Source organism: Lepisosteus oculatus, unplaced genomic scaffold (assembly GCF_040954835.1).
Source record: "Lepisosteus oculatus isolate fLepOcu1 unplaced genomic scaffold, fLepOcu1.hap2 HAP2_SCAFFOLD_52, whole genome shotgun sequence".
NCBI lineage: Eukaryota > Metazoa > Chordata > Actinopteri > Semionotiformes > Lepisosteidae > Lepisosteus > Lepisosteus oculatus.
In genome coordinates, this window is record NW_027168064.1 from 1,008,005 (window position 1) to 1,027,756 (window position 19,752).

At 47.7% G+C, this 19,752-nt stretch overlaps 8 non-coding genes across 8 annotated transcripts; 3 read left to right on the top strand and 5 right to left on the bottom strand.

The window, feature by feature from the left end:
- Positions 1-1,856: 1,856 nt before the first annotated feature.
- Positions 1,857-1,938, bottom strand: trnas-cga (transfer RNA serine (anticodon CGA)). The gene has a single exon. It is a non-coding gene; the product is annotated as a tRNA-Ser (tRNA).
- A 1,816-nt stretch (positions 1,939-3,754) lies between these two features.
- Positions 3,755-3,828, top strand: trnat-agu (transfer RNA threonine (anticodon AGU)). The gene has a single exon. It is a non-coding gene; the product is annotated as a tRNA-Thr (tRNA).
- A 2,173-nt stretch (positions 3,829-6,001) lies between these two features.
- trnas-cga (transfer RNA serine (anticodon CGA)) lies at positions 6,002-6,083 on the bottom strand. The gene has a single exon. It is a non-coding gene; the product is annotated as a tRNA-Ser (tRNA).
- Positions 6,084-7,875: 1,792 nt separating this feature from the next.
- trnat-agu (transfer RNA threonine (anticodon AGU)) lies at positions 7,876-7,949 on the top strand. The gene has a single exon. It is a non-coding gene; the product is annotated as a tRNA-Thr (tRNA).
- Positions 7,950-10,196: 2,247 nt separating this feature from the next.
- Positions 10,197-10,338, bottom strand: LOC138230858 (U4 spliceosomal RNA). The gene has a single exon (XR_011186452.1). It is a non-coding gene; the product is annotated as a U4 spliceosomal RNA (small nuclear RNA).
- Positions 10,339-11,624: 1,286 nt separating this feature from the next.
- Positions 11,625-11,769, bottom strand: LOC138230877 (U4 spliceosomal RNA). Its single transcript, XR_011186471.1, has one exon. It is a non-coding gene; the product is annotated as a U4 spliceosomal RNA (small nuclear RNA).
- A 230-nt stretch (positions 11,770-11,999) lies between these two features.
- LOC138230924 (U5 spliceosomal RNA) lies at positions 12,000-12,116 on the bottom strand. The gene has a single exon (XR_011186512.1). It is a non-coding gene; the product is annotated as a U5 spliceosomal RNA (small nuclear RNA).
- Positions 12,117-16,186: 4,070 nt separating this feature from the next.
- On the top strand, positions 16,187-16,268 carry trnas-gcu (transfer RNA serine (anticodon GCU)). Its single transcript has one exon. It is a non-coding gene; the product is annotated as a tRNA-Ser (tRNA).
- Positions 16,269-19,752: the final 3,484 nt, after the last annotated feature.

Here is a 19,752-nt window from a genome sequence, read left to right on the forward strand (position 1 = left end):
AGTCACTGTCACCCCTGTTACAATGTGATTGCTACATATCTTCATTTCTTTGGTTTTTAAGGAGTAAGAGTGCAGGGGGTCTAAATCTGCGATCCAGTGTGTTGAAGTATTTCACAACACTACCTGTAGCCCGTATGGAAATAAATACTAATTCTGATTATTGCCCTGGGCATGTACCAATAAATCACTGAGCATATATCACTGTGTTGAAGCTAGAGACCTGTATGTAATATTATGGTGCTAAAATGTCATTTTCACATATATTAATGTAATAAATGATTGCTTATGCTTAATAAACAAATCTAATTAAAATAAAAACTTAAGTTTTGTATTTGTTTTGTACCATAGAACATGATTTTCTTTGTATTTCAAGCCCACAAAGTGTCCAAATGATGCACGACATGATATAAGGAAGATTATCACATGAAAAATCGGTATTATCTTTCTCATGAAAATGCATTCCTTTCATTACCTTTTAATTTTTAAAATGAACTCAAGTTGTGTATAATGTAATAATTTAAGTAGAATAGATTCTAATAATATAATGATCCAGTGTGTTGCACTACTTCACTGCTTCACTGTTCTATGCCGTATGGAAATAAATCCTCAGACTGCTTACTGCCCTGGGCTTGTACCAATAAATTACAGGAGCACATCTATATATCACTGCGTTGAAGCAGGAGACAGACAATCACTGCAAACACATCCTAAATACAGTGTTCCAGCACCTTTGACCTCATCCAGAACGTATCATTTCTTGAAAGGGATTGCTGTCTGAATGCACATCTGAATCCCAAACAGAATCTCTAGTAAAATACGATCATTTGTGAAACAGGCAAATGACTGTCTCAGGGGCCCATTACTCATTCTCAAGACACATGTATGCAGTACGTACACCATGCATTGAGCAAAAGGGATCAAAGACACCACAGGTAAGGTTAGAAGTCATTCTGACTATATTCTAAAATATTGGACTCATATTCTTATGATGGCAGACATGATGCTGCGTTTAAAACCGGGGTTAATGGGCATTATATGACTGTCAATTCTGTTTTGTTTTGGAGACACTTGGCTGCCTATATGGTACAGTGCAGCGTGAAGGAAACATTTTCCAAAACTGTGTCAGCTCAAAAGTCGTAAGAGAACCTCTCCAGCTGCTTTAACTCTCTTCATTTTTGTCATTTAATTGTCTGTCGGCACGATGTGGCAGCGTTGCATGACAACCCATCTCACCACGGAAAGGAACCTAACAGCTTTGGTAAGAGAGGAGAAAAGGACCTGGCCAGTAAGGGGCTCGAACCCACGACTTTGGCGTTATTAGCACCATGCTCTAACCAACTGAGCTAACCGGCCTCACGACAGTGATCCTCTCTGTGCAGCGCCTTTTACTTCTATTGACAAATGATAGCGATTCGAAGAGAGATCCTTCAGACCAGCAAGCAAACCCACGGCTATTTCGGTTTTCTATCTAGGCAACGTTGGTGTCTGCAATAGCATACATGAAAGCGTGATGCAATTTCTGTGGGTACATTTGTTGCACGTCATGCACAGTAAGAGTGTTTCTAACACCAAATAAAAAGTCAACAATTAACGATCACGCCTTCTCCTCAGTTAACCCACTGAAACCCTTGCTGTTAACAGTTCTTTACTGCGTGCTTTACGAGCACCTACATATCGTGTCGGTTCTTTCAGCTTTATTCATTAGGTTTTCAAAGGCATAAGTAGAGCACCAGAGGTCTGAAGAACTCATTTCCATGGCAGCAGGGCCAAGTGATTTAGCGTATTTATAGTACCAGGAAAGGAGAAGCGGCACTTCGCCTTTGCCACAGAGGCACAAGGATACGTGTGGCAAACGCCATAGTCGGCAGGATTCAAACCTGCGCAGGGAGTTCTCAACGGATTTCGAGTCCATCGCCTTAACCACTCGGCCACGACTACAGCGAGCTCACCCCCGCCGCATTCCTCCTATAATCTAACACGGAGTGCGAGGTGGCTGCGGAAACGTTTTCAAAGTCGCTCTCTGTTAAAAAAAAATAAATACCTTTGACAAAATACGTGCCGGCAGACAGACATGCCTCAGAGGGTTTAAGGCTGGCTTCACTTTCAAATGATAAAGTCTCCCCGTCCGGATGTCAAAATGCAACTTTGGCAGACAGAAAAAACATCAACAAACCACAAATGTGGACAAGGATTTTACAAGCTGCACCACACTGCACTTTCCAAAGCATTTACATTCCTGTTAGACGCAGGAATTGCCTTTGATTTGCGCGCTTACGAACGCCATGAAAAACGAAACAAAACTAAAGCCCTCAGCTCCTGCACTTGATTATAATGCCGTTACGTGTCGAAGCAGGAATTTATGTCATCCTACCACTGCAACACGGGGAATAGAGGGAAATGAGCACACGCTACGTACGTCTCAATCACTCCCTAGAGTCGTAAGGCGCATTGAAGGGTGCACCCCCATCATTAATCGTTGCGCCTCTGTGAAAGGAAAGCTCTTGAGCAGTCTTTGAAACAGCTCGGATTAAACACTTGATTGCTTCCATGTGCATCTGGAGCCCATTTCTAATTTTCACTTCACGCCGCCCAAAGCATTTCTAAAACATGAGATTCGCGTTTGGGAATGCGCCCTGCCCTACGAATAAAACAGGTCTACGGGTCAGAAACCTGCTCCACGGAAAACAGTTCTGTTGCGCTTTTGATCAAAGGGAGATTCGCTGTTCTTACTTTTTGATGACATAACACCCAAAGGGGCTTCTTTGGAGCTGGATTCCAACCAGCATCCTAAAGTTTCTTGGCGGTATCCTTTACAGTCCTCTGTTCGGTCGACAAGGGACAGAAGGGGGCAGCTTTCCTCACACACACAGTGCAATGTACTGTAGTGTTCCCGTTCATTGAATTCGCAGTTCTGCATCAGACCTCTAACTCGTTTCCTTAGCTTGGATTTAAGCCACGAAGCAGGCTTCTACTGTATAAGGAATCACAAACTATTTGAGAGGCCATCATCCCAGGGGGAACTGACAAAGTCTATCCCTAAACACCTAGCGCAATCTCTCGAGAGACTGTCAAAAATCGCTTTCTCCATTTCCGTTGCAAGTAAGTGAAAATGCGGTCTCAAACCAGAGCCACTTGGCAGCAGCGGCACGTAAATACTGTTACTGTCACTGCTCGATACTGACGTTAGCCTACTATACCATGTTCAGCCACCGCTAGGAAATGTACGGCTCTAGTACTGGAGCAAACAACAGGAGGGCCAAAGGCACACGGGCACACATGTCAGACATGGAGAGTGACGAGAATGGGACTCAAACCCATGCGTGCAGAGTACAGTGGATTAGCAGTCCATTGCCTTAACCACTCGGCCACCTCATCTAGGAAACTGGGCTGTCCAGACATGGGTTGCCGCGCTCCAGATGATCTTTTTCTTTTTTTTCCCTCGTACTCGAGGGTCATTTTCCTGTTCCACATGCGATTTCAACATTTTCCTTGGGAGATGTCAAGCCAGCAACCCACTACTGTGGTTCAGTGGCCATTGTGGAGTTCAGTGGCCCTGTTGTACACAGAATGCACATTGAGCTCCTTGGACATGAAAAGTTCCAGATAAAAGCCATTTGTCATCCTTTCTCTTGGTGTCGATGTTGCTATTGTATGTAAAGGTGGCAACTTGCTCAGCGAACAGGCGGAGCACACACCGAATGCAGATGTGTCTGAGTGGTGTGTCCTAGTGGCTGCAAAACGACAGCACTCCCAGGGCGCCGTGGCTTAGTTGGTTAAAGCGCCTGTCTAGTAAACAGGAAATCCTGGGTCCGAATCCCAGCGGTGCCTTTTTTGTTCTGTGTTCTTGAACAGAACTGGTCATTATGGACAACCGCCTACAGCTAGACTTAATTAAATGCAAGTATTCATTTCCTGTCTTTAACGCGACTTGTTTTTCTTAAAATGGATGCAACTTGCAAAACATGAAATACAAACCTTGCTAATCAGCGCAATCGGCTGGCAAAAAAAAAGAAGTCAGCAATGTTTTTTTTCTTTAACCTTAACCCTGCTAATGGAGAAGAGTTAAACAACTGAGTCTATGCAGCTTAAACGGTCCGCACGTCGGGTTCTTAGCTGAAAGGGTGGTAAATCCCGCTCACCCCAGTCCTTAATCTTTTAAAAGGATACAAAATTGAACCTAGTCGCCACATCACATACATCCTGTTCAATAATAAAAAGGTAACATCTATCCTCGCTCCAGAGTAAATCTCACGTTGAGGGCACCTTTTTTTTTCACTTTACCGTGAATCGAGCTCGGCTGCACAGAGGAGAGAGCAGAGCAATGAGGTCACGGGGACAGGGGAGTCACACGCTGGCGGTTTGAATACGCGGAAGATCACTGAGGGATCCACAGTATATGGACCCTCCGTGCGCCATCAGTCCGCACTCCGGACTCTGAATCCTGCCATCCGAGTTAAGATCTCGGCGGAACCTGAGGCGCAGTTCCTTCTTAAAACGTAATCTGGTGAGCATTTCTAGAATCGTACTTGTATAGATGCAGCCTTTAATGTGTTGCTAGGTTAAAATTGATGACTTCTTGTATTTCAGTAGGCAACTGCCCTCTTGATTTCAGATTTAATTTCTTTATTACAGGGGCGCTTTTATGAAGACAGAGTCATGTTCAGGTACTTTGCTTGATGGAGGAAGCTCATTTCAGACTCTGTGATCTGCTCACCTGGAAAGGTCTGCTGTACTACTACAAGAGAGAAGTAGAGTCTGGAAGAAGGGACAATTTTATGATTCTTTGGAAGGTAGGTTTTTTTTTCTTTGAAATCGAAATGAATCAGAATATCAGTGCAAAAGACAAACTCTTGGTTTGGTTTAAAGAGATATGGTTTTAAAATAGACAAAATGTAGAAAACAGGTGTTTCTCACTTTTGGAAAAGAATGGACCGGGGGTAATAGTTTACTAGTTGCAGTGCTGAGCTCATCGGGTTGCAGTCCCGCAATGGATAACGCGTTTGACTATGGATCAGGAGATTGTAAGTTTGACTCCTGCCTGGCTCGGGTCGTTTTTAAACGCATCGGGCTACTCCCCTAAGTAGTCTGTGCTACTTACTGCATTGTAATCGTACTCAGTAAGAGATTTCCTTCATGTAAATGAACTGCACCTGACAGCTTTAGAAAATCACCTGGGCTCAGTACGGTGCTGAGAGCTCAGCGTTGCTGTTGTTCTAATTAGCACGCACTGCATCGGCTATGAACCCGAACTTTTCAATTATTCCGATCATTAAGTCAACACGTAGTCCACATGAAAGGTAGAAACATTCTCTTGTCTGTCTCTTGTTTGTATAGAACTGAATGTCCCTGACAATGTACTGTTAGTTTTAATTGAAGAACGGCATTTGTCAAATATATCAGACACGTTTACGTAACTGCTCATGCGACACTCAGTTGTAATTAGTCAAGAAATAAAGTCGAACAACAGCTGCGGGTTTGATTCTGAACATATCAGATTGGAGCGCCTTTTACTTCAATTGACAAATGATAGAGATTCGAAGAGAGATCCTTCAGACCAGCAAGCAAACCCACGGCTATTTCGGTTTTCTATCTAGGCAACGTTGGTGTCTGCAATAGCATACATGAAAGCGTGATGCAATTTCTGTGGCTACATTTGTTGCACGTCATGCACAGTAAGAATGTTTCTAACACCAAATACAAAGTCAACAATTAGCGATCACACCTTCTCCTCAGTTAACCCACTGAAACCCTTGCTGTTAACAGTTCTTTAATGCGTGCTTTACGAGCACCTACATATTGTGTCGGTTCTTTCAGTTTTATTCATTAGGTTTTCAAAGGCATAAGTAGAACACCAGAGGTGCAAACGCAAGATGTGTGGTTATCTGAAGAACTCATTTCCATGGCAGCAGGGCCAAGCGATTTAGCGTTTTTATAGTACCAGGAAAGGAGAAGCGGCACCACGCTTTTGCCGCGCAGGCACAAGGAGACGTGCGGCAGACGCCATAGTCTGCAGGATTCAAACCTACGCGGGGAGTCCCCAACGGATTTCGAGTCCATCGCCTTAACCACTCGGCCACGACTACAGCGAGTTCGCCATCGACGCATTCCTCCTTTAATCTAACACGGAGTGCGACGTGGCTGCGGAAACCTTTTCAAAGTCGCTCTCCGTTAAAAAAAAAAAAATACCTTTGACAAAATACGTGCCAGCAGACAGACACGCCTCAGAGGGTTTAAGGCTGGCTTCACGTTCAAATGATAAAGTCTCCCCGTCCGGATGTCAAAATGCAGCTTTGGCAGACAGAACAAACATCAACAAACCACAAATGTGGATAAGGATTTTACAAGCTGCACCACACTGCACTTTCCAAAGCATTTACATTCCTGTTAGACGCAGGAATTGCCTTTGATTTGCGTGCTTACAAACGCCATGGAAAACGAAACAAAACAAAAGCCCTCAGCTCCTGCACTTGATTATAACGCCGTTACGTGTCGAAGCAGAAATTTACGTCATCCTACCACTGCAACACGGGGAATAGAGGGAAATGAGCACACGCTACGAATCGTCTCAATCACTCCCTAGAGTCGTAAGGCGCATTGAAGGGTGCACCCCCATCATTAATCATTGCACCTCTGTGAAAGGAAAGCTCTTGAGCAGTCTTTGAAACAGCTCGGATGAAACACTTGATGGCTTCCATGTGCATCTGGAGCCCATTTCTTATTTTCACTTCACGCCGCCCAAAGCATTTCTAAAACAGGAGATTCGCATTTGGGAATGCGCCCTGCCCTACAAATAAAACAGGTCTACGGGTCTGAAACCTGCTCCACGGAAAACAGTTCTGTTGCGCTTTTGATCAAAGGGAGAGTCGCTGTTCTTACTTTTTGATGACATAACACCCAAAGGGGCTTCTTTGGAGCTGTATTCCAACCAGCATCCTAAAGTTTCTTGGCGGTATCCTTTACAGTCCTCTGTTCGGTCGACAAGGGACAGAAGGGGGCAGCTTTCCTCACACATACAGTCCAATGTACTGTACTGTTCCCGTTCATTGAATTCGCAGTTCTGCATCAGACCTCTAACTCGTTTCCTTAGCTTGGATTTAAGCCACGAAGCAGGCTTCTACTGTATAAACGTCTAGAGGAATCACAAACTATTTGAGAGGCCATCATCCCAGGGGGAACTGACAAAGTCTATCCCTAAACACCTAGTGCAGTCTCTCGAGAGACTGTCAAAAATCGCTTTCTCCGTTTGCGTTGCAAGTAAGTGAAAACGCGGTCTCAACCCAGAGCCACTTGGCAGCAGCGGCATGTAAATACTGTTACTGTGACTGCTCGATACCGACGTTAGCCTACTATAACATGTTCAGCCACCGCTAGAAAATGTACAGCTCTAGTACCGGAGCAAAGAACAGGAGGGCCAACACCGAACGGGCACACGTGTCAGACATGGAGAGCGACAAGGATGGGATTCGACCCCATGCCTTAACCACTCGGCCACCTCGTCAACAAAACTGGGCTGTCCTGACATGGGTTGGCGCACTCCAGTTGATCTTTTTCTTTTTTTTCCCTCATACTCGAGGGTCATTTTCCTGTTCCACATGCGATTTCAACATTTTCCTTGGGAGATGTCAAGCCAGCAAGCCACTGCTGTGGTTCAGTGGCCAGTGTGGAGTTCAGTGGCCCTGCTGTACACAGAAAGCACATTGAGCTCCTTGGACATGAAAAGTCCAATAAAAGCCATTTGTCATCCTTTCTCTTGGTGTCGATGTTGCTATTGTATGTAAAGGTGGCAACTTGCTCAGCGAGCAGGCGGAGCACACACCGAATGCAGATGTGTCTGAGTGGTGTGTCCAAGTGGCTGCAAAAGGACAGCACTTCCGGGGCGCCGTGGCTTAGTTGGTTAAAGCGCCTGTCTAGTAAACAGGAAATCCTGGGTCCGAATCCCAGCGGTGCCTTTTTTTGTTCTGTGTTCTCAAACAGAACTGGTCATTATGGACAACCGCATACGTCTAGACTTAATTAAATGCAAGTATTCATTTCCTGTCTTGAACGACTTGTTTTTCTTAAAATGGATGCAACTTGCAAAACATGAAATACAAACCTCGCTAATCAGCGCTCGCAGCTGGCAAAAAAAAAAGAAGTCAGCAATGTTTTTTTCTTTAACCTTAAGCCTGCTAATGGAGAAGAACCTAGTCGCCATATCACATACATCCGTTTCAACGATAAGAAGGTAACAACTATCCTCACTCCAGAGTAAATCTCACGTTGAGGGCATATTTTTTTCAACTTTACCATGAGTCGGGCTCAGCTGCACAGAGGCGAGAGCAGAGCAATGAGGTCACGGGGACAGGGGAGTCACACGCTGGCGGTTTGAACACGCGGAAGAACACTGAGGGATCCACAGTATGTGGACCCTCCGTGCGCCATCATTCCACACCAGACTCTGAATCCTGCCATCCGAGTTAAGATCTCGGCGGAACCTGAGGCGCAGTTCTTTCTTAAAACGTAATCTGGTGAGCATTTCTAGAATCGTACTTGTATAGATGCAGCCTTTAATGTGTTGCTAGGTTAAAATTTATGACTTCTTGAACTTCAGTAGGCAACTGCCCTCTTGATTTCGGATTTAATTTCTTTATTACAGGGGCGCTTTTATGATGAAAGAGTCATGTTCAGGTACTTTGCTTGATGGAGGAAGCTCATTTTGGACTCTGTGATCTGCTCACCTGGAAAGGTCTGCTGTACTACTACAAGAGAGAAGTAGAGTCTGGAGGAAGGGACAATTTTATGATGCTTTGGAAGGTAATGTTTCTTTTTTCTTTGAAATCGAAATGAATCAGAATATCAGTGCAAAAGACAAACTCTTGTTTTGGTTTAAAGAGATATGGTTTTAAAACAGACAAAATGTAGAAAACAGGTGTTTCTCACTTTTGGAAAAGAATGGACCGGGGGTAATATTTTACTAGTTGCAGTGCTAAGCTCACTGGGTTACAGTCCTGCAGTGTCACACCAGGGCCAGTGGCGCAATGGATAACGCGTCTGACTACGGATCAGGAGATTGCAGGTTCGACTCCTGCTGGCTCGGGTCGTTTTTAAACACATCAGCCTACTCCCTAAGTAGCCTGTGCTACTTACTGCATTGTAATCGTACCCAGTAAGAGATTTCCTTCATGTAAATGAACTGCACCTGACAGCTTTAGAAAAACACCTGGGCTCAGTACGGTGCTGAGAGCTCAAGTTGTGTATAATGTAATAATTTAAGTAGAATAGATTCTAATAATATAATGATCCAGTGTGTTGCACTACTTCACTGCTTCACTGCTCTATGTCGTCTGGAAATAAATCCTCAGACTGCTTACTGCCCTGGGCATGTACCAGTAAATTACAGGAACACATCTATATATCATTGCGTTGAAGCAGGAGACACAATCACTGCAAACACATCCTAAATACAGTGTTCCAGCACCTTTGACCTCATCCAGAACGTATCATTTCTTGAAAGGAATTGCTGTCCGAATGCACATCTGAATCCCAAACAGAATCTCTAGTAAAATACGATCATTTGTGAAACAGGTAAATGTCTCAGGGGCCCATTCCTCATTCTCAAGACACATGTATGCAGTACGTACACCATGCATTGAGCAATAGGTATTAAAGACACCACAGGTAAGGTTAGAAGACATTCTGACTATATTCTAAAATATTGGACTTATATTCTTATGATGGCAGACATGATACTGTGTTTAAAACCGGGGTTAATGGACATTATATGACTGTCAATTCTGTTTTGTTTTGGAGACTCTTGGCTGCCTATGTGGTACAGTGCAGCGTGAAGAAAACATTTTCCAAAACTGTGTCAGCTCAAAAGTTGTAAGAAAACCTCTCCAGCTGCTTTAACTCTCTTCATTTTTGTCATTTAATTGTCTGTCGGCACTATGTGGTAGCGTTGCATCACAACCCATCTCACCACGGAAAGGAACCTAACAGCTTTTGTAAGAGAGGAGAAAAGGACCTGGCCCGTACGGGGCTCGAACCCCAGCCTTGGCGTTATTAGTACCACGCCAAAAAAAAAAAAGCGTCGACATTACCTCTTTCAAAAGGCTTCACGTTCCTAGTCACATTCCATGGCTCATTGAACCCTGGCTGTTTCCTCCAGCGGTATAGTATTGCAGTTAGACAGCACGATGCCTGCAAGACTATGTCGCGCTCTGACGAGACTGTCAAAAATTGCTTTCGCCGATTGTATTGCAAACCGGCGGAAGCGGGGTATTGGGAAAAGTTTTCAACTAGCAATAATCGCGCCTCGGCTAAACCTCACAGGCTACGATACTGCCAATGCGCAAAGCTGACGGTTGCCAGGCAACCGCGGGGATCCTATGGAAATCGTTATCAATCGTCTCATGGCATGTCGTTGCTGTAACGCTTCATATTTGTCGTCTTCTTCTTCTAGCTTGAGGTTTTAAAGAATTTCATGACAGACAAGGGCTCCGTCGGGAACAAAGGGCGTTGTGAGAAAACCGTTGCTTATTTTCAGCAGCAGAAATACAACCCTTTAAATACAAGATGACAGAACAATGACGAAGGGCATGCCGGGAGGAACTCATGCACTACAGAGGAAAGGGGGCGGGCACGTACAGTTCACATTCAAGCCACAAGTACTCTTCTCGGATGTTGCACAAACAAATCCAAACGTCCTGAAAGCATTGCAGCATGTTTGTGTCCCACTTCCCGTGGCTGCAGGACGACTGACACGAAGGGACAAACACAATCTGTGGCGTTTAGCGTGACATAGTCTTGCAGGCATCGTGCTGTCTCACTGCAATACTATACCGCTGGAGGAAACAGCCCGGGTTCGATGAGTCTTGGAATGTGACTAGGAAAGTGAAGCCTTTTGAAAGAGGTAAAGCACTGCACAACGGAATTGAGGGAGAATCTTACAGGGGATTCTGAGCGGTGTCTGCATACACGCAGTCCGATACGGGTGCTGAAAGCTTGAGCTACTCTTAATGTCATGCTGCCTTTCCTCGGAGTAAATCTGTTACATTGAAAGAATGCTTCTCGCAGGTTCAAAAAGGGACCCTTGTTAATTGGAGAAATCAATGATTTCGAATGAATTCTGTATGCGTTAAAAGACAGCTATACACAGAAAACATGCAGGACACTGCTCATGATGTTTCCCGAGCCGAAACACAGTGCGTTTTTCAAAGCCATCTGACAAAGCCCGCCCACTGAAAACTGCAGCAGATCGTGTAAAGACGTTCAACTTTGTAACTACTGCACGCACAGGAAGCAGAATAAATTCCTCTTTTCAAACTGTCAAAGGTTTGCTTTGTGAACGCTGCAGGACATCGCACAATCTCTTTTGAACGGGGACAAACAATTTCTTATGGGGCGCAGTAAGTACAGACGTTTAAAGAGCTCCACTCATGCCGACGATGCAGCATGAAGAAGCGCAACCTAACGTTTGACAGACAAAAGCCGGGCGCCGCTACGAGCAATATGAAATCAAACTGACAGCACACGGCGTTTCGCGCCGACTCAAAAGTGATCTCGACAGACGCTGTTCTCTGCATAACGCTGAAAGAGCGTAACAAGCTTGTTTCTTTCTACCATGATGTTACCATGACAAAATCTGTCTTTAAACACCTTGCTCAAAAATTGCTTTCGCCGATTGTATTGGAAACCGGCGGAAGCGGGGTATTGGGAAAAGTTTTCAACTAGCAATAATCGCGCCTCGGCTAAACCTCACAGGCTACGATACTGCCACTGCGCAAAGCTGACGGTAGCCAGGCAACCGCGGGGATCCTATGGAAATCGTTATCAATCGTCTCATGGCATGTCGTTGCTGTAACGCTTCATATTTGCGGCCGGACACTTCCCGCCCCCCAAAGAAAAGAGCGCCAATCAGACAGGCTGAGACCGAGGACTCGCAGAGCAGAAGGCCACAGTCGCCGTAATAAGAGCGATTGTGAGCGGTTTTGTTTTCTCTCTTTGACCAGCCCAGCTGCGCCCCACCCAAAGGCAGGGAAGCACAAAAATTGTATGGAACTCATTCATGCTCCTCTCCATGGAAATCTTTAGTAAAAGGCAAAAGATTTGTACGAGATGAAGAGAAACCAGAGTGCGTGGCTGGACAGCTGCAGGAGCCCAGGCCGCCTTCAAGTCCTCTGCCCTGCCGGTCGTGGTTGGCAATGCACCTGGCCTTACAAACGAGCCAGTGGGGCCCGTTCAGCTCCGGGCTCATCGCCTGCGGCTCTCTGCTTATCTGGCAGGGGAGATACCTTGATCAGCCTGTAGTTGGAGTAGTTGGATTGTTTTCTTGTTTTGTGGAAGCAGTGTTTGTTTTGCAGTTTGAGATGGCAACCTTTGGATCCCGCAAGAATGCTGTACGTTTTGAGCTTTTGGATGACCTCTTCATGGATCGTATGCAGTTCAGCAGAAAAGTGTTACAGAAGGAACTTGGTTTTGAACCTCGGCACTTGTATTTCATCTTCGCTCTCCCAGGTCAGAAAGCATTTGAGGTTGTTTTTGCTACCTATTCTCTGTTTGAACAATGTGTGGATGTGTTTGAGGCAAAAAGAGGGAAAGTTCCTGCCCTTGAGAAGATCAACTTGCAGCCTCTGACACAGAGAGAGAGGTTGTTATGTTCTCGGAAATGGCAAAGACGGAGGACATTCACACCTGGCTTAAGCAGTACTGCACCATCCACCATGGAACTGAGGTTAGAGATGTTGACGGTATAAAAACAGGAGCAAGGAAATTCGAGGTTCGCTTGCTACCGGACAATGTCAATGGAGGCTTAAGGCACCTGCCCTCTACAATCCGGCTGGGCGCCTGCAATGGCTATGTTTTTTATGTGGGACAACCAAAGGTGTGTCGGCGCTGTGGTGCTGTGGGACACCTGGCATCGTCCTGCACTGTGAAATGCTGCAAGACCTGTGGCAAACAGGGACATTAAGCCTCTGACTGTTCAATGCTGCCAAAGTGCAATTTATGTGGCTCAGAAGGACACGTTTTTAAGAACTGCCCTCACGCCTACGCCTATAAACTCAAAATGAGAAAGGATGAGGCAGTGCTTGTTTCAGCCAAACCGGCCTGAAAAAGCCAAAGCAAACAACAAGTCAAACAAAGAACCCTTGTTGGACAAAGAGTCTCAGCCTCCAGCCAGGATCAGTCCTGCTGTGGCTCCGGGGCCGGTGGAAGAGAAATCCACTACGCCCCCACAACCGCAGACTGCACCAGACAAGCACGAGGGTTTGAAAACCCCAGAGAACAGCGAGGACCCCTCCCCCACTCCTGCTCCTCAGAACGAGGGCCAGTGTGGGGCCCCCCGGTGGAGCGGGTCCAGCGAGGATACCCAGGATTCAGCGGAGCTGCTTTTCTCAGACTCTGCAAGTGCTACAGATGCCCTCCTCTCCTCCATCCAGTCCATCACGGAGGATCTGCAACAGCTGGTGGGTGAGGGGGAAGAGGAGACTGGTGCATCGGCTGCACCCCTTTCCCCTCGGTGCTCCCAGGAGCTGGACTTGAGGAAAAGGAAAAATGACTCTGTTTTCTCCCCGAGCGAGGAGGAAGGAGAGCATGGCGATGGGGACAGCTGGAACCCCTCCACCCCTCCTTCTACCCCCTTCCTTGAAATGGACTCCGTGAACGCTTTTACTGCTGCCACCCTGATGAAGGCTCATTCAGAGGATGGCTGGCAGGAAATTGGTAAGAAGAAAAAGAAGAAGGTAACAGTTGAGACCGAAGAGAAATGTGTTTTGTAAAGACTGGTTCCACTTTCTTATGTAATATGGCTCTAAACATAATTTCTCTTAACACCAGAGGTATCAATGACAGAGTTAAATGCCAGTGTGTCTTTGATTACCTCCAGCAGAGAGAGGGAGATGTGTTGATGTTGCAGGAGTGTGCTTTAGCCTATCAAGAGAGGTATAAAAGCTTTGAAGATAGGTGGGATAAAGGGCCTTCTGTTTGGTCAGGGGACAATAACAACAGAGCCTCTGGCGTGGCCATTCTTTTCAAAGGATGGGCTTTCAAATTGAAAAGTATTCAGAGGGTCATAGATGGCAGGTTGCTGTGTGTGGATGTGGAATGGGGGACCGTTAACCTGCGGCTAATCAATGTGTATTGTCCTACTGACGTGGGAGTAAGGGTGGAGCTACTCAAGGCACTCTCTCCCCTATTGTTAAGTAGCACAGATGTGATAGTGGGAGGGGATTTTAATTGTATCTTAGAGCACACAGACAGGCAGTCTAGCTCTCCGATAAAATTGGATTCCAGCTCACTGGCCCTGCAAAACTTAGTTCAAGACTTTAAACTCTCAGACACATATAGATGTATATATCCCACAACAGCAGGATATACATGGTCAGGGAGGAATAGCAGCTCCAGAATTGACTATTGCTTTGTCTCAGAGAGAGTGAAAGTTGTTGGGGTCACTCTTCAGCCTGTCTTCTTCTCAGATCATCAGGCTTTAGGGTGTAGAGTGGAACTCCAGGGCGGGACTGTCTTTGGCCCAGGCCTCTGGAAACTCAACACAAAGCTGCTAGAGAACGAGGGGGTAGTATCCCGCTACAAGGAGAAACTATCACAGTGGCTGTCCTTGCAGTGTCTGTACGGGTCAGTAGGAGAGTGGTGGGAGGAGGTGAAGATGAGGACAAAGGCCTTTTTCATGGCTGAGGGAAGGAAGGCTGCTGCCAGACGGAGAGGAGTGCTAGCCAGGAAACAGAGGCAGCTGCAGCGTCTCTACACGATGCTGCACAGTGGCTTCGATGTGCTCGAGGATATCACCCTTTTAAAAAAGGACATCCGGAGCATAGCCAAGAAAGTAGTCGAGGAGTGCTGTTAAGAAGCAGAGTGCAGTTCTTGGAAGAAAATAAGAAGTGTACTCGCTTCTTTTTCAGGAAAGTGGTAGGCTCCAAGTCTGTCATGGAAAGTGTAGTTGATGAGGAGGGACGAGAGAGAACAGAGCTGAGTGCTATCCTCTCCTGCACCGAGGCCTTCTACTCAAGACTGTACAGCTCTACAGAGGTAAAGGATGAAGAAATTCATTTTTTTACCTCAAAGCTAGAAAACGTTTTGAGTGAAGAAGATAGGGAAGTACTTAAGAGGGATTTGACAGTAGAAGAGCTGAGACAGGCTATGGAGAGCTTACAGAAGGGGAAAACTCCGGGTGCTGACGGGCTCCCTAAAGAATTTTATTGCACCTTTTGGGATCTGCTTCAGGATCCGCTACTGCTCCTATTCGAGGAAAGCTATAAGACAGAATTGCTGCCTGACTCCTTAAGAGAAGGCACTATCTCTCTCTTGTTTAAGAAAGGAGCAAAGAATGACATAAAGAACTGGAGACCCCTCAGCCTGTTAGGCGTGGACACTAAGATCCTGTCCAAAGCCCTTTTCCTGCGCCTACAAAATGTAGTGGCCTCACTGGTAGGGAAAGAACAGACTTGTGGGATAGTAGGACGCCTGATGAGCGACAACCTGGCCTTGTTGAGGGATGTCTGTCTGTACTCAGAGGATCGCTCCCTCCCTCTGTGCGTTTTAGGTGTAGACCTAGAAAAGGCCTTTGACCGCCTAAACCGGCAGTACTTAACATCGGTACTTGAGCACATGAATTTTGGCCCCATCATGAGAAAGTGGATTAACCTGCTGTACACAGGTAGCAACAGCAGAGTAATGGTTAATGGCAATAGATCACACCCCTTTGAAGTCTGTTCAGTAGTGAGGCAGGGCTGCCCATTATCCCCTTTGTTATTCGTTTTGGCTACGGAGCCCTTAGCCTGTGCCTTGCGCCAGGATCAGGCCATTAATGGGATACCAGTGCCTGGAAGTGGGGGAGGAGAGGTAAAGACATCTCTATACATGGATGACGTCACCCTGCTCCTCTCTGACAGTACCTCAATTAGCAGAGCTCTGCAGTGTTGTGAGCGTTTCTCTTTGGCTTCCTCTGCAAAAATTAACAAATCTAAGAATGAGATTTTTTATCAGAACTGGAGGGAGCCAAAAGAAGGACATGATCTCATGCTGCAAGAGAAGAGAATTAAGGTCCTGGAGAATTAATTGCTGGCTTGGCATCTCCCAAGGAAAATGTTGAAATCGCACGTGGAACAGGAAAATGACCCTCGAGTACGAGGGAAAAAAAAGAAAAAGATCATCTGGAGCGCGCCAACCCATGTCCGGACAGCCCAGATCCCTCGACGAGGTGGCCGAGTGGTTAAGGCGATGGACTGCTAATCCGTTGTGCTCTGCACGCATGGGTTCGAATCCCATCCTCGTCGCGCTCCATGTCTGACACGTGTGCCCGTTCGGCGTTGGCCCTCCTGTCATTTGCTCCGGTTCTAGAGCCGTGCATTTTCTAGCGGTGGCTGAACATGGTATAGTAGGCTAACGTCGGTATCGAGCAGTAACAGTAACGGTATTTACGTGCCGCTGCTGCCAAGTGGCTCTGGGTTGAGACCGCGTTTTCACTTACTTGCAACGCAAACGGAGAAAGCGATTTTTGACAGTCTCTCGAGAGACTGCGCTAGGTGTTTAGGGATAGACTTGTCAGTTCCCCCTGGGATGGTGGCCTCTCAAATAGTTTGTGATTCCTCTAGACGTTTATACAGTAGAAGCCTGCTTCGTGGCTTAAATCCAAGCTAAGGAAACGAGTTAGAGGTTTGATGCAGAACTGCGAATTCAATTAAGGGGAACACTACAGTACATTGCACTGTATGTGTGAGGAAAGCTGCCCCCTTCAGTCCCTTGTCGACCGAACAGAGGACTGTAAAGGATACCGCCAAGAAACTTAAGGATGCTGGTTGGAATCCAGCTCCAAAGAAGCCCCTTTGGGTGTTATGTCATCAAAAAGTAAGAACAGCGAATCTCCCTTTGATCAAAAGCGCAACAGAGCTGTTTTCCGTGGAGCAGGTTTCAGACCCGTAGACCTGTTTTCCCAAACGCGAATCTCCTGTTTTAGAAGTGCTTTGGGCGGTGTAGCGGCGAGGCTTATTAATAAGAAAGAATTAAGTGTTTCTGAGCTTTCCCAAATTAGGCCTCATCTCTCTGTTCATCTCTGTGGTGCAGCCACAGAGAAACTATTCATGCAGGCTGATTTAAGGTTTCCCTTGATAAGGGACAGCTCCCAAAGGGGGATGCACTTAGCTAAGCCTGGCTATCATGATCAATGGTCATCCATTGGCGCTTATCTGTCTAGGGAGTGCCAGATGGACATCTGGACTGCATTCCTAAGTGTCAGGAGTAAGTGACTCATATCTCACCTTGATCAACCAATCAGGGACTGGTAGGGCCGAGTAACCCACGTGGGACTCTGATGCCCATGGAACTTTCAGCCAATCAACGAGCTGAAGTTCCTCCAGGTAAAAACAGGCAACACAGAGAGCCTGAGAGATTCAGTGGGAATTCAGTAGAGATTTCTGTGGAGTTTTCTAAAGGGAATTCAAAGGAGAATTCCAGGGCAGGACAGCCCAGGAGCAGAAGGCTCCCAAGGGCAGGACATTCTCACAGCGCGCCTCCTGACCATCCTGAGACTCAGCCCGGACAACCACGGAACGGCCAGTGTGTCCGAGTGCCAGAACTTTCCTTTGTTCTAAGAGTCTAAAGCGGAGGTTGCCAGAGAGTAACCAGAGGATCCACCCGAGGTTAGCACCAGCAGCAGGCCTCGTGAACAGGTCGGAACTGTGGACAGTTGAATCACTATTCAGAACTAGCTCTTCATCAGGAACGAACCGGTCTTCTTCTTGACTTGCTGGGACCCACAGTCATCTTTTCTCCTGTGCACAAACTTTGCTAGTTAAAGCCAACACTAACTAGCCGGTCAGTGAGCATCAGCAGCGCACCGTCGCAACCCGCACAGCACAGCCTGGCACCTAGACAGAGAGCACGGATTGGACAGCAACAAGCCTGCAACTGTTTCTTTGTGCCCGCAGGAGATCTGAATCCCCAGAGATTGGATGAGTATTCAACTTCACTGCATTACTGCTCGCGAATTCAATTGTTATCCCAACCAGTTGATATCAATTCAATTCCTAAGAGTTATGTACTTGTTTTCAGTATCTAATGTAGAAGTTATTACCAGGTTCATTTATGAAATGGTCTAAATGAATGATATACTGAATGTATGTCCTCTTGATATGTGTAACACTTTGTAACTGACTGAATATATACCTTTTGTATTCTGATAACCCTCTCGATAAGATCTGTTCGTTTTACATGCATATTCTATGTATTGTAACGCCCTCGCCTGGTGGTGAGGAGGAAGCGCCCCTAGGCGCTCGTAGTACCGCTGGGCATGCTGGGAGTGGTAGCCGGAGTGCGGTCTACGCGAGAGAAGCTCGCCCCACACCCAAAGTCCGTCAAGGCCCCCTGCGCCCTGTGGGAGGCCTTGGAGGTAAAGGACGGGGTGCTGCGCCGGGGGTGGCGGGTACCCTCCAGTGGCGAGGTACGGTGGCAGCTGATGGTGCCTTGGTCGCTCCGCGGGGCGGTGCTCCGAGCAGTGCATGGCCAGCCGGGCGTGGGGCACTTTGGCGGTAAAAAAACCCTGTAGCGCCTCCGAGGCCATTTTTATTGGGGTCTTTGCCACCGGGACGTGGAGTGGTACTGCCGAACGTATGCAGTGTGCGTGGCACAGAAGGGTCCCCCCGAGCGCTCTCGGGCCCCCCTCCAACAACACCAGGTGGGGGCTCCTATGGAGCGGGTGGGGGTGGACGTTTTGGGCCCGTTTCTGCGCACCGAGGCCGGGAACCTCTACGTCTTGGTGGCCATGGATTATTTTATGAAGTGGCCGGAGGCCTACGCCCTCCCGGACCAGAGTGCCCCCACGGTGGCCGATGCACTGCTGGAGGGGATGTTTGCCAGGCTGGGGGTGCCGGAGGAGTTACATAGTGACTAGGGGCGTAACTTCGAGTCCCAGGTCTTTGCCAGAGTGTGCCAGCGCCTGGGGATCACTAAGACGCGGACCACACCTCTGCATCCCCAGAGCAACGGGTTGGTGGCGCGGTTTAATCGTACGCTCACCACCCAGCTGGCCACCCTGGTGTCCCGGCACCAACGGGACTGGGACCGCCACCTCCCCCTTGCACTCTGGGCGTATAGGACCGTGGTCCAGGAATCCACCGGGTGCACCCCAGCCTCACTCATGCTGGGCCGGGAAATGTGAACCCCGGTGGACCTGGTCTTCGGCCCGTCGCCCGGAGACGGGTCGGCACCGCTGGCTGGACCGGACTACGAATGGGACCTGCGGCAGCGGATGCAGCAGGTGCACAGCTTTGCACGGACCCACCTGACACAGGCGGGGGTCCGGCAGAAGCGGCACTACGACCTGCGCTGCAGGGGGCCTGCCTTCCAGCCCGGGGACTCGGTTTGGGTGTACAACCCGCGCCGCCGCAAATGCCTCAGCCCTAAGCTGGCGCCGTCGTGGGAGGGGCCCGCTGAGGTACTCTGGGTGGTGGGCGAGGTCTGCTACCGTGTCCGGTTGCGAACACGGGGGAGAGTGGTGGTCCTGCACCAAGACCGGCTGGCCCCCTACCAGGCCCGGGAGGAGGAGCCGTGTGGGGAGGCTCTAGAGGACCAGCCGGGGCTGGAGCCGGCCGATAGTGGGGCGTCTGTGGGTCGCCAGCCGTCACCGTGGCCAACGGCTTCTCACGCAGGGTTCCACAGCAGTTAGCCGAGTACGAGTACAGCCTGAGGGGGGTGTTCGACGTCGGCGAGACGCCAGACGCTTCAGGTTTTTAAGGAGTAAGAGTGCAGGGGGTCTAAACCTGC